The 10,478-nt window shown below is 49.2% G+C and overlaps 1 long non-coding RNA gene across 1 annotated transcript; it reads right to left on the bottom strand.

Annotated features, from left to right (window-relative positions):
- Positions 1–495: 495 nt before the first annotated feature.
- Positions 496–8,179, bottom strand: LOC142463816 (uncharacterized). The gene is made up of 4 exons (XR_012787507.1): positions 8,078–8,179; positions 7,213–7,337; positions 1,840–3,414; positions 496–605 (listed from the first exon to the last, which is right to left on the bottom strand). It is a non-coding gene; the product is annotated as an uncharacterized LOC142463816 (long non-coding RNA).
- Positions 8,180–10,478: the final 2,299 nt, after the last annotated feature.

Raw genomic sequence — 10,478 nt, 5'->3', positions numbered from 1 at the left:
GTATTAATGTGCCTAGGCAAGTTCCACCATCCCCTGCCCCCCACCCCCAAAAAAGATTTATAGGACCACACACACTCCCCCTCTCTTCTCCCGCCCCTTCTATCACCCCACCACTCTCCCAATTCTCTCACTCCCTCCGCCTCCTCCATTCTCTAAGACCCCTGCAACCCCCATTCTCACTCACTACCCCATTGATACCCCCATTCTCTTACTTTGCCCTCCTTCCCCCATTCTTTCTTACTCTGTCCTCACCCCCCCCCCATTCTCTCACTCCCCCCCATGTGCCATATTCTCACTCCCCTACACGCCCCATTCTCTCTCCCCTTCCCCCCCATTTTCACTCCCCATTCTCTTGCACTCTGCCCCCCATTCTCTCACTCCCCCCATGTGCCCCATTCTCTCTCTCCCCCTCCCCCATTCTCTCACTCCGCCCTCCCCCCCCCATTCTCTCTCACTTCCCACCTCTAAGTTGCAAGTCCCTACCTGTGGAGCAGGGGGGGGGGGGGGGTCGTCCTGGTGGCAGACACCGGAATTGGTGACTGACTTCCAGGTCATCTGCTGCCCTCCTCTGCTGTGGCCACCTCCACCAATCGGCTCACCCCGCCCTGCCAGTGGTGGGATTCAGAAATTTTAGCAACCAATTCTCTCTCACCTAAACTACCCAAACACAGACAACCTGAACGGAACCCGGGGACCCAAACCCGGGGACCCAAACCCGGGGCACCGGAACCTAACTCGGTCCAGGCCATGTTATTTATAAATGACCTGACTGTTAAGTCATTTTTTTCTAAATTTCACTCCAAGTATTCACCAATTTGCACCAATTTACATTCTGTTTAGTAAAAAAAATCTCGGGAGGGGTCATGAGATGAGCGCCATTGCGAGGATTTTTTTTTAGTAAATAGAATATGAAATAGTACAAATTGACGTAATGGTCAGATCAGTTATTAATAACTTCCCTGTAGTCATACTGTACATGGCGAGCAATACTAATCTTAATGCTTCTCCCACAAATTCCAAGATTGATTCACTCCTCCTCATCCTCTCTCCCCTTATCCTCTCACCTCCTCCTCCTTCTTTCCCCCCCTCCCCTCCTCCTGTCTCACCCCTTCCTTCATCCTTTCACCCCCCTCCCCTCATCCTCTCTCACCCCCCCTCCCTTCATCCTCTCACCCCCCCCACCTTCATCCTCTCTCACCCTCCCCCCCCCCCAGATGGACACACACAAACAAACAGAGCATACAGACAGGACAGAGGCAGTACACAGCCTCACCTCTCTGGCACACAGACAGGACAGAGGCAGTACACAGCCTCACCTCTCTCTGCTGCATGCTTTTCCTCCGCTCTTTGGCCCCACCCCCAGACTCCTGCCACCTCCCCCCGATTGGCTGCTGCTGTGTAATGCAGCCAATCAAGATGGATCCAGCTGCCCAGCCCCCCTAGCAGAAGCACTGCTCTCTCCCTTTTCGCACCGGTTCGGCGAACATGGGAAATTGTACTGTAGGTACAGGTTTGCACGAACCGCTGCCAACCGACTGAATACCACCGCCGCCTGCATCCCCTAGACTGTTGTGCCTGGGTCAGCTGCCACGCTCCCTCTCATTCCGCCTACGGATGCAGAACAAAAGCTTTAGAAAAACATTGTATTTCGTCCCACGGTGGAACTGCGTCTCGTAACACACAGAGTAAGATTCCCAATGTCCTGGGCTTCTTCACCCAAGCCCAAAAAGCACCTGGTCGTGCTTTTGTTTATAAAAGCCCCACTTGTTTATAAAAGCCCCACTGTCAGGCTTTTTCTACTGTACATTAATTCTCACACTGTACTAGTGAGTTCAGTACCTTTGAGTAGCCTGTCTTTCAAAAATGAATATTTCAGTAATGTTCGCTCAGAACATATTGCTCAAAAATTCCCCACTGGAATCTTCTTTTTTTTTTTGGTCTTGATAAACAACATAAATATTCAATTTCTTGATTGAAGTTTTGATATTGTGATGTCTCCTGGGACATGTGTGCTGCCAATTTCAGAGGGGAGACAACATGCTGGCTTAGAAATGGCACATATCAGATATATTGCTTGGACAAGATAACATCAGAAATCATCACACAGAGTTCGCACTGACTACGTCCTGGACTAATAGCTTAGAATTGTTAAAAAAAGCCTCTTGCTTAAACTGCAGGGGGTCTCTCTAGCACAGGGGAGGTGTGTGCTGAGAGAGGGATCCCAGGGAACCAGCACCTCTATTCCAGGACACAGCGGTCACTGCAACCTGTCAGAGGCTGCACTCCACGGACTCCGACCAAGACTGAGGGAAAGAGTCCCTGATTACAGGTACCTCTTTGGATTTTGGGTCAGAGGCTGGCAAGAGGCCTAGCCTCCCAGCCCATCAGATAGGAACTGGGAGTGTGAGTAATCCTGTACAAAGGGATAGGCCGTTTTGTTTGTTTTATGTGCTGCCTTTAAAACTGTATTGTTTAAAGCTGCAGGCTGAATAAAAGCCAAGGTTTATTTTCCCCAATATATATCTCCCTGGTCATCCCTCTGCACTTGTCTCCTACAGTGCAATTCATGTGCTTTTTTAAAATGTATAATTTTTTTTTAACATAGGTTTGAAGCTTGGGGTCTCTGGAGTTAAGCCCCATTCATTTCAGCTTCCCGAGATGCAGACCCTCCGTAAAGCGTGCCAGTATTTCAGCAAAGTTTAAACCTCCCACATCATGTAAGCCGAACCAGGTGATGTCACGTCTTCCTACTGGCCCGCAGGGCGCGGAAGCGTTGAAACACTGCCATTACGTGATCCCTGCTAGCCGGGTGGCTAGTGGCACCGCCTACAGAGGTCCGCATCTCTGGAAGCAAGGGGTCCCCTGAGATATGAGAAGCGAGAGAGAATTCTATGCTTTGTTTGATTTTATTTGTAAATCTAGTACTGTTTTGGCAGCACCAGTTTAGCAGATAGGAGACTTTAAGGAATAGACCCTCATGCTTCATACAACAACAAATAACCTTTGCAGTCTACCTTTCAATCTGTGCATCGATTTTATTTGCGGAATTTGAATGCCTGTTATGAGAAATGAATTCCATTTTGGCCCCACTTTCATTCTTATTACTCCCATTGTCTCATCACAGTGACCATGTGCAGAACGCGTTTCCCATGTGTTGCGAGAATGAGACATTGCCCTGTGAATGTTTACATGTGTATCTGAGAGACGATGGCACATTGCGCTGTATTAACCTTTTAGTGAACACTGCTTTGTCAGTTGCTTGCCTGTTTCGCGCTCGCCACCTCTCCGGTCTCTTTCGCGGGTCCGCTACCGGCCAAGTGATCAAATTTGATATAAAATGTATAACAATGTCAGGCTAACGCAGCTCGCAGCTTCTTTTCACAGCGTGGCCCGGCAATTTCTAGAAATGGGCAGCTTTGGAGAGAGGAAAAGGATTACACCGTGGCTTTGTAATGGCAATTATCATAAAAACAGCCTGAAGGGCTAAAACCTCTCTGGGCCTTTTATGCAGCGGAGGGGGATGGGGGGGGGGAGGTTAGGGGAGGGGGGTAGAGAATCTATGCACATCGTCTTTTTTAATAAATTTTTCGTTAACCCCTTCACCTATTTTCTATGCATTGGAGGTCCATCTGGTACAGTAGGTACGGTAGGGGGCAAAATATTCTTGGATGGCCATGCAAAAGTCAGAGCTGGTTGAAATGTACAGACTGGTATTGCAATATAGGTGCATAACTTTCTACTAATCGATTGCAGTGTGTAGTGCAGCAAAACATTAAGGCGCACATTTACTAAGTAGTGCTAATCCATGATGCCCCTTTTTGGCTGCTGAAGACGCCTACTCAATTATTTGGACCACACATGTCCTCTGGCACCAGATGCTTATTTATAGACAGGGCTGCAGACAGATTTCCTGGGGCCCAGGACTAGAGCTTCTGCCACCCCCCCCCTTTCCTCACTCACTCTCCCCCTCCCTCTCTTACAACCCTTCTCTCTACCCTCCCTCCACTATCACTCTCACCCAATCCCCCCCTTTCCTCAAACATTTCCCCTTCGTCCGCTGGCCCCACACACAATTCCCCCCAATACCCAAACAACCCCACCCTAATACACACACAATACCCCCTCCTAATACAAAACTACCCCACCTAATAGACACCACTACCCCCCAGATACAGTCAGACAAACTGCACACACCCCACCAGATAGAAACGCCACTACTGCCCGATGCAGATACAAACACAACCATCACCACCCCAAATACAATTTCCCCCCTCCACAAATATACCTATCCCCCCCAAAAACACTTACTGTACCACCCCCCACAAATACACTTACGTTTGAGGCCCAGGCTCTCCCCAGCAGCTGCCTTCTCTTCCCACACCGGGGGCGCCCTCTACCTCCCGGGTGCACAGGTTGGAGAGGATGTCAGGTTCATGCACACCAGTTGGAGGGACAGAGGCCCGGTGTGGGAAAGGCAGCAGCTGGGGAGAGCCGGGAGCCATACAGTATACCAACGGCGGCAGCAAGAGGCCCTGGCAGCTGGATGCCACCGGGCCCGGGACACATCTCGTCTCTTCGGCGGCCCTGTTTATAGAATGGCACTGCTTAGAAAATATGAGCATCACTGTTTTTCTGCGAACCCAGGGAACATGTGTGCCTGGCAGCGGATATTAAATAGGGTCTCTAACAGGCGTAGCCTTGGACTTTGTTGGCCCCCAAAACACTTGCATACAGGATATGGTTACAACATATGATGAAAACACCATTATAGGTATGTTAAATACTTTATTGTACAATGCATACAATTGTACATTATTTCTAACGCGATCCGCTTATAGCGCGATGTGATTCTTTGGACCCCAAGCACAGCGTTATAAAGGGTGTAATAGTTAGAGGCAATCCAAGTGCATTGTTGTTTTTTTGTTGTGTTTTTATTTTATTTTTTTACATAGCATTGAAGCCAGGGGTCTTTGAAGCTGAACCCCATTAATTTCAGCTCTGGAGACCCCCTGCTTCCTGAGATACTTACCTCAGTAGGGGTACCGATAGCAGCTCTGGCCTGGGGTTGCTGGGGTTCATGTAGTGGCCACTTTTAAAAGTTCTGTCGCCCTGTGGGCCAATAGGTAGCCGTTACGTCATCCAATGCGGTTTCTTATTGGGCAGCGTGACCAGGACCTTTAAATAAATTACACATCCCGGCATCCCCTACGGGGGGGGGGGGAAGTATATCGGGAAAGAGGGGGTCCCCAGAGCTGAAATGAATGTGGTTCACCTCCGGAGAAACCCCGGATTCAATCCTAGGTAAAATATATATATATATATATATATATATATATATATATATATATATATATATATACACACACAAATATAGCTGTATGCTCATCTGCATGTCTTAGGCAGGTCTGCAACCCCGCCTTTCCCCATTATCACCCAGCACACAGCACTTCCACTGCAGCAAGGGATTCTGGGAAATTACATGCAAATGACCACACAGTGTCACTTTTTGCCTCAATAACCATTTTTAACATGGTTCCCTATAGGCTTAAGCTTGCTGCATGGTTATATATATATATATATATATATATATATATATATATATATATATATATATATAAAATCTATATATACATACACACAAAGCAGCATTTGTATTGCTGCTTTAAATTATAAACGAATTCTTAAAATACCGGTAATAAAGGTGTTGCACGACTGAGTGCTTTTATAGAAGGGAACGGGTGTGAGGATGAGGAGCTGGGAACTTTTATGCTGCAGTCCCCTCCGATGGGATTCAGCAAAAGGTTTCAGGCTGCGTCCTATTACAATTCAATAAAGTCCACGCACTTGCAAATTAAGCTGTCGAGAAGTCTGTTTCCCTCATGCAAGAACATGGATAAAGGACCACATTTATGCAGCGTGTGGCCAGGATTTAGTCTGGAGGTTGGAGAAATTAGAAGCGGAGGGTGGAAATTCACAATGAAAGGCTAAAGGATGAAACCGGCTCTAAAAAAAAAAATTGCAAAGCTGATCTGAGCGTTTAAAGGTGCAGTCCCTAGTAGAACGACGTGGCAGGGATCCGTGGTGTAAAAGTGGATAGTTAACCCTTTGAGAGGCGGACGGTCGTGCTGATGATGCCACTCTCCCTGTAAGAACACGATCTCCCCTACACCAAAAGAGCCAGTAGATTATGACGTGTCCTGCCAGACATTAAACGTACAGTAGTAGCTACGTCCTGGGGCACCCAAAGGGTTAATGCCCATTGTGATAAGAAATCTGTTGACAAAAATATATTTGTAACCTAGACTCTTTGAAAATGGTCATACAGTTCACATTATAATGGAGAAGACAGACATGTATATATTGTGCTGGGAAGAAGTTTCTTAAACACAATGTCATATGTAGTGTATTGTATTTGTGAATAATAATATTATTATTACTTTTTCATATAGCGCTGTCACGCAGTTGGACATAGAATTTTTAAGAAGAATAACTAGTTAATATAGTGCTTTTCTCCCAATGGCGCTCAAATCGTGTCACAATTACGCACGGTACGACGCAGCACATTGTAAAATTTAGACACAGTCCCTGCCCCGTGGAGCTTACAATCTATGGTTTGGTGCCTGAGGCACAGGGAGATAAAATTACTTGCCCAAGGTCACAAGAAGCTGATACCAGATTCCCCAGTGACGGTAGGGGGAATTATTGTTGCTGTTAATAAAGGTTAAGTCTGCCATTACCCCTACCTGTCAGTAATACATTGGTATTGTATTATATATTATATATTATGTATATGTAACGGTTATTCCCCCCCCCCCAATCGCAGATAGGGACCATGTGGGGAAATCTACATCTGTTACCAGGTGTGGTGCAATACCTGTTAGGCTCACAGGAGGCCTGAACCTCCGCCACTGGGAGTTTGGGGTGTATCCTGGAACGTATACTTACAGCGCCTCCACCTGTGCAAGGATTCCAGGTGTATAGAATGACCCCTGACACAGGACCCACAAATAGGAAACACATATAGCAACACAGGCGTGTCACCCTGGCCCACTAGCTGGCAGCTATAACCTTGCCCCCACTACTGGGCTATACCCTTACACCCCCTTCCCAACCCCGTGTCCAAAGAGTCCAAGCCCACCCAAGTGTGTGAACAGGCCTGTCACATGTGAGGAGCAAGGTAAAGTTGGTGCACGTGTGGAAGGTTGTAAATACCTGCCCAGGTGTCCCTGCACCTGGGTGTCTTCGCAGAGGGTCTACCGGCGCCGCTTGGTCCAGCGCTGATCTGTACCTCCGCGTGGGATGGGGTCCAGCCGGACGTCGCACCGTAAGGACAGTCTCTGGATCAGCAACACAGCATTTAGCATACATGCAGCAACACTATCACTGGGTCCCTGCACTAAGGAACTGCATCAGGGCCTCTCTCTCTCCCTGCACTAAGGAACTGCACAGGGTCTCTCTCTCTCCCTGCACTAAGGAACTGCACAGGGTCTCTCACTCTCTCTCTCTCGCTCTCTCTTCCTGCACAGGGTCTCTCTCTCCCTGCACTAAGGAACTGCACAGGGTCTCTCTCCCTGCACTAAGGAACTGCAAAGGGTCTCTCTCTCCCTGCACTAAGGAACTGCACAGGGTCTCTCTCTCCCTGCACTAAGGAACTGCACAGGGTCTCTCTCCCTGCACTAAGGAACTGCACAGGGTCTCTCTCTCCCTGCACTAAGGAACTGCACAGGGTCTCTCTCTCCCTGCACTAAGGAACTGCACAGGGTCTCTCTCTCCCTGCACTAAGGAACTGCACAGGGTCTCTCTCCCTGCACTAAGGAACTGCAAAGGGTCTCTCTCTCCCTGCACTAAGGAACTGCACAGGGTCTCTCTCTCCCTGCACTAAGGAACTGCACAGGGTCTCTCTCTCTCCCTGCACTAAGGAACTGCACAGGGTCTCTCTCTCTCCCTGCACAGGGTCTGTCACTCTCCCTGCACTAAGGAACTGCACAGGGTCTGTCACTACAGTAGGTCCCTGCCTAGCACACAGCTGAAGGGGCACAGGGTCCTTACCTAAGGGCCTGTCCCTATGAATACCCACCCTCACTAGTGGGGAATCAGGGTCTCACTCTAGCCCGGGGTACTTCTGGCCTAGGGCAGAAGCTCGCAGCTCTCTGCCCCCCTTCCTTCCCTCACTGTCTCTTCAGCATGACTGACTCATAGCACATTGCCCATACAATGTATCTACTCTCTGCAGGGAAAACTGAAAACATTATTGGCTGCCTGCAATCATCTGACTCACCTGCCTCTAAGCCTGCTGGGAGTTGTAGTCCCCTCTGGGGCTTTTCCCTATGAGGACCGCATGGGCGCCTCTCTAATGGCCGCCTACCTCTATCAGCGCCTGCGCTAGACTAATGGCCACCGCGCCACTTTCCTGCGCATGCGCAATAGCTAGGGGGCCTTCCTGCCTCCCTACACTTTCCTGCGCTAGGTGTAATGGCTGCCGCGACTGCAAACGCGCACCGCGCATGCGCGACCGTGCACAAGATGGCGGCGCCCTATCACTGATGTTGCCGGGAGCCGTGATCGCCCCTGCAACTGCCGGACATAGTGCGGGGTACCCGCTACTCTGCGCAGGTGAGGAGGGCCAGGGGGGACCCGGCAACATATGTATGTATTTTCTTGGTTCCAGCACCTCAGGAATCAGGGGTTAATATGTTTGCAGTAGAATTGTTGCAAATGTTATGTTGCAGTTCTACCCACCAATCAGGGCCTGGGCACGTAGGCAGCTCCTGGCCCTGAGTGTTGCAATAGTATATTTTAAGTGTATAAAAGGTGGGGAGGGAGACCCCTAGCAGACAGAGCCTGCAGAGAGTTAGGCCCGTGACATAGAAGGACAGGCCGAGCTGAGGCGTGCGGACGCTCCGCGCTGAGCCCCTGCATCCTCAATGAGGATGCCTTGAGAGGGGGCTCACGCGAGCGTCCGCAGGCGTGCTGAGGCTTTGGAATTTTCAGCCGACAGCCAAGCTGTTTTTCAGCGCTCTGTCGGCTGAAAACATCCAATCAGCCTGAAGCAGCGTCAACGTCACGGCGCCGTGACGTTGACGTCAGTGCGTCGCGGGCGATTGGCCCAGCGACGTCACTGCCCCGCCTCCAACCACCTCCCCCCGGCTCCCTTCGCGCACGCTGGCTCGCCTGCAAGTCCATGGAATCGCGCTGACTTCAGCAGGCGAGCCTCAGCGTCAGCGCACCTCCGCTCTGCTGAACCTTCTATGGCCCCGGCCTTACATAGGTGTTGCTGTGACAGAGATAAACTGCAGTGTCCAATCCAGTGCTGGTCTCAGGCCTGAAAACCAGTCCTGTAGCCACTGGGCAAAGAAAGAGAACAGGGGAAATCTCTGCAAATAGGTCCCTGCGACTAGTTAGGCAGGGTATTCTCCAGTTGGGTATGTGTGATGTTGTGTCTTTTGTATAGTTGTGGATATGTTTTTCCAATAAATTAATTTTATAAACTTTCGTGTTCTGTCTGGCGATATTGATCCCTGGTACTAGTCCTGGTCTCCCGTGACATCCCCTACTTCAAACGGTGTCATTGTTATCAGCGTCGGTGTCTTTACTCACTGAGCCGCTCCTTCTTACCGTTGTGTGGCGGTCTCCAAATGGGCAATGCAACATTTTGCGCAAACAAGTGTGGTTTGCAAATTTAAGTGAATATTTTGCAAAGGATTATGTATGTAGTAGGATTATGTCTATATTTTATGTATTCTCTCCTTATAAGTTAGTAGTTTATGAATCTTAAGTGAGTGATAGGCATTATTCTACAAATATTACGCTAATCTGTCTTTAACTTTATTAGAGACATAAACGAGGCAGCTCTAACTCAAGGGGTGTGCAAACTTCTCCCACTGCCCCCCCTGCCTACTCCCCCCCCCCCCTCCTTTGGCGTCAAATGACGCCGAGGGGTCACGTTGCCGAAGATAATGTAAGGGACTTTGCAGAGGCCTCACGCGATCCCCCGGCATTTAATTTAAATGCCTTGGGGAAGAGCGCGGGGCCTCTGCAACCACCGTGCCCCCCCCGTGAAATATTGCGCCCCTCAGTTTGCGCACCCCGGCTCTAACTAATACTATTAAATGTGCTCTCATTAAAGCTGTGTGTGTTGAGTAGAGATGGGCGTATCTGGCCAAATCGATTTCCCGGATTTTAACAGATTCATCCCGCACACCCCCCCCCCCCCCCCACCCAACACCCCCCAAAAAAAAATCTGTTTCGCGGTGTCAATTCCACACATGGATTTGGGCGGTTTTAGTCCGCATGAATTCATCAAAAAAAACACGATTGGATACAATCCGTTGACGGATTTATAGAATCCAATCTGCAGATTCAGCAATCCGTTGGCGAATTCTTAAATATCTTCTTAATCCACCAACGGAATGCTGAATCCAATCGCTGAATTGGAAATAATAATACAAATAATCCGCTACACGTGAACCATGTTCTCG

This window comes from Ascaphus truei, chromosome 12, assembly GCF_040206685.1.
Source record: "Ascaphus truei isolate aAscTru1 chromosome 12, aAscTru1.hap1, whole genome shotgun sequence".
Lineage (NCBI taxonomy): Eukaryota > Metazoa > Chordata > Amphibia > Anura > Ascaphidae > Ascaphus > Ascaphus truei.
The sequence above is the reverse complement of the archived record's forward strand: the minus strand, read 5'-3'. Positions and strand labels throughout refer to the sequence as shown.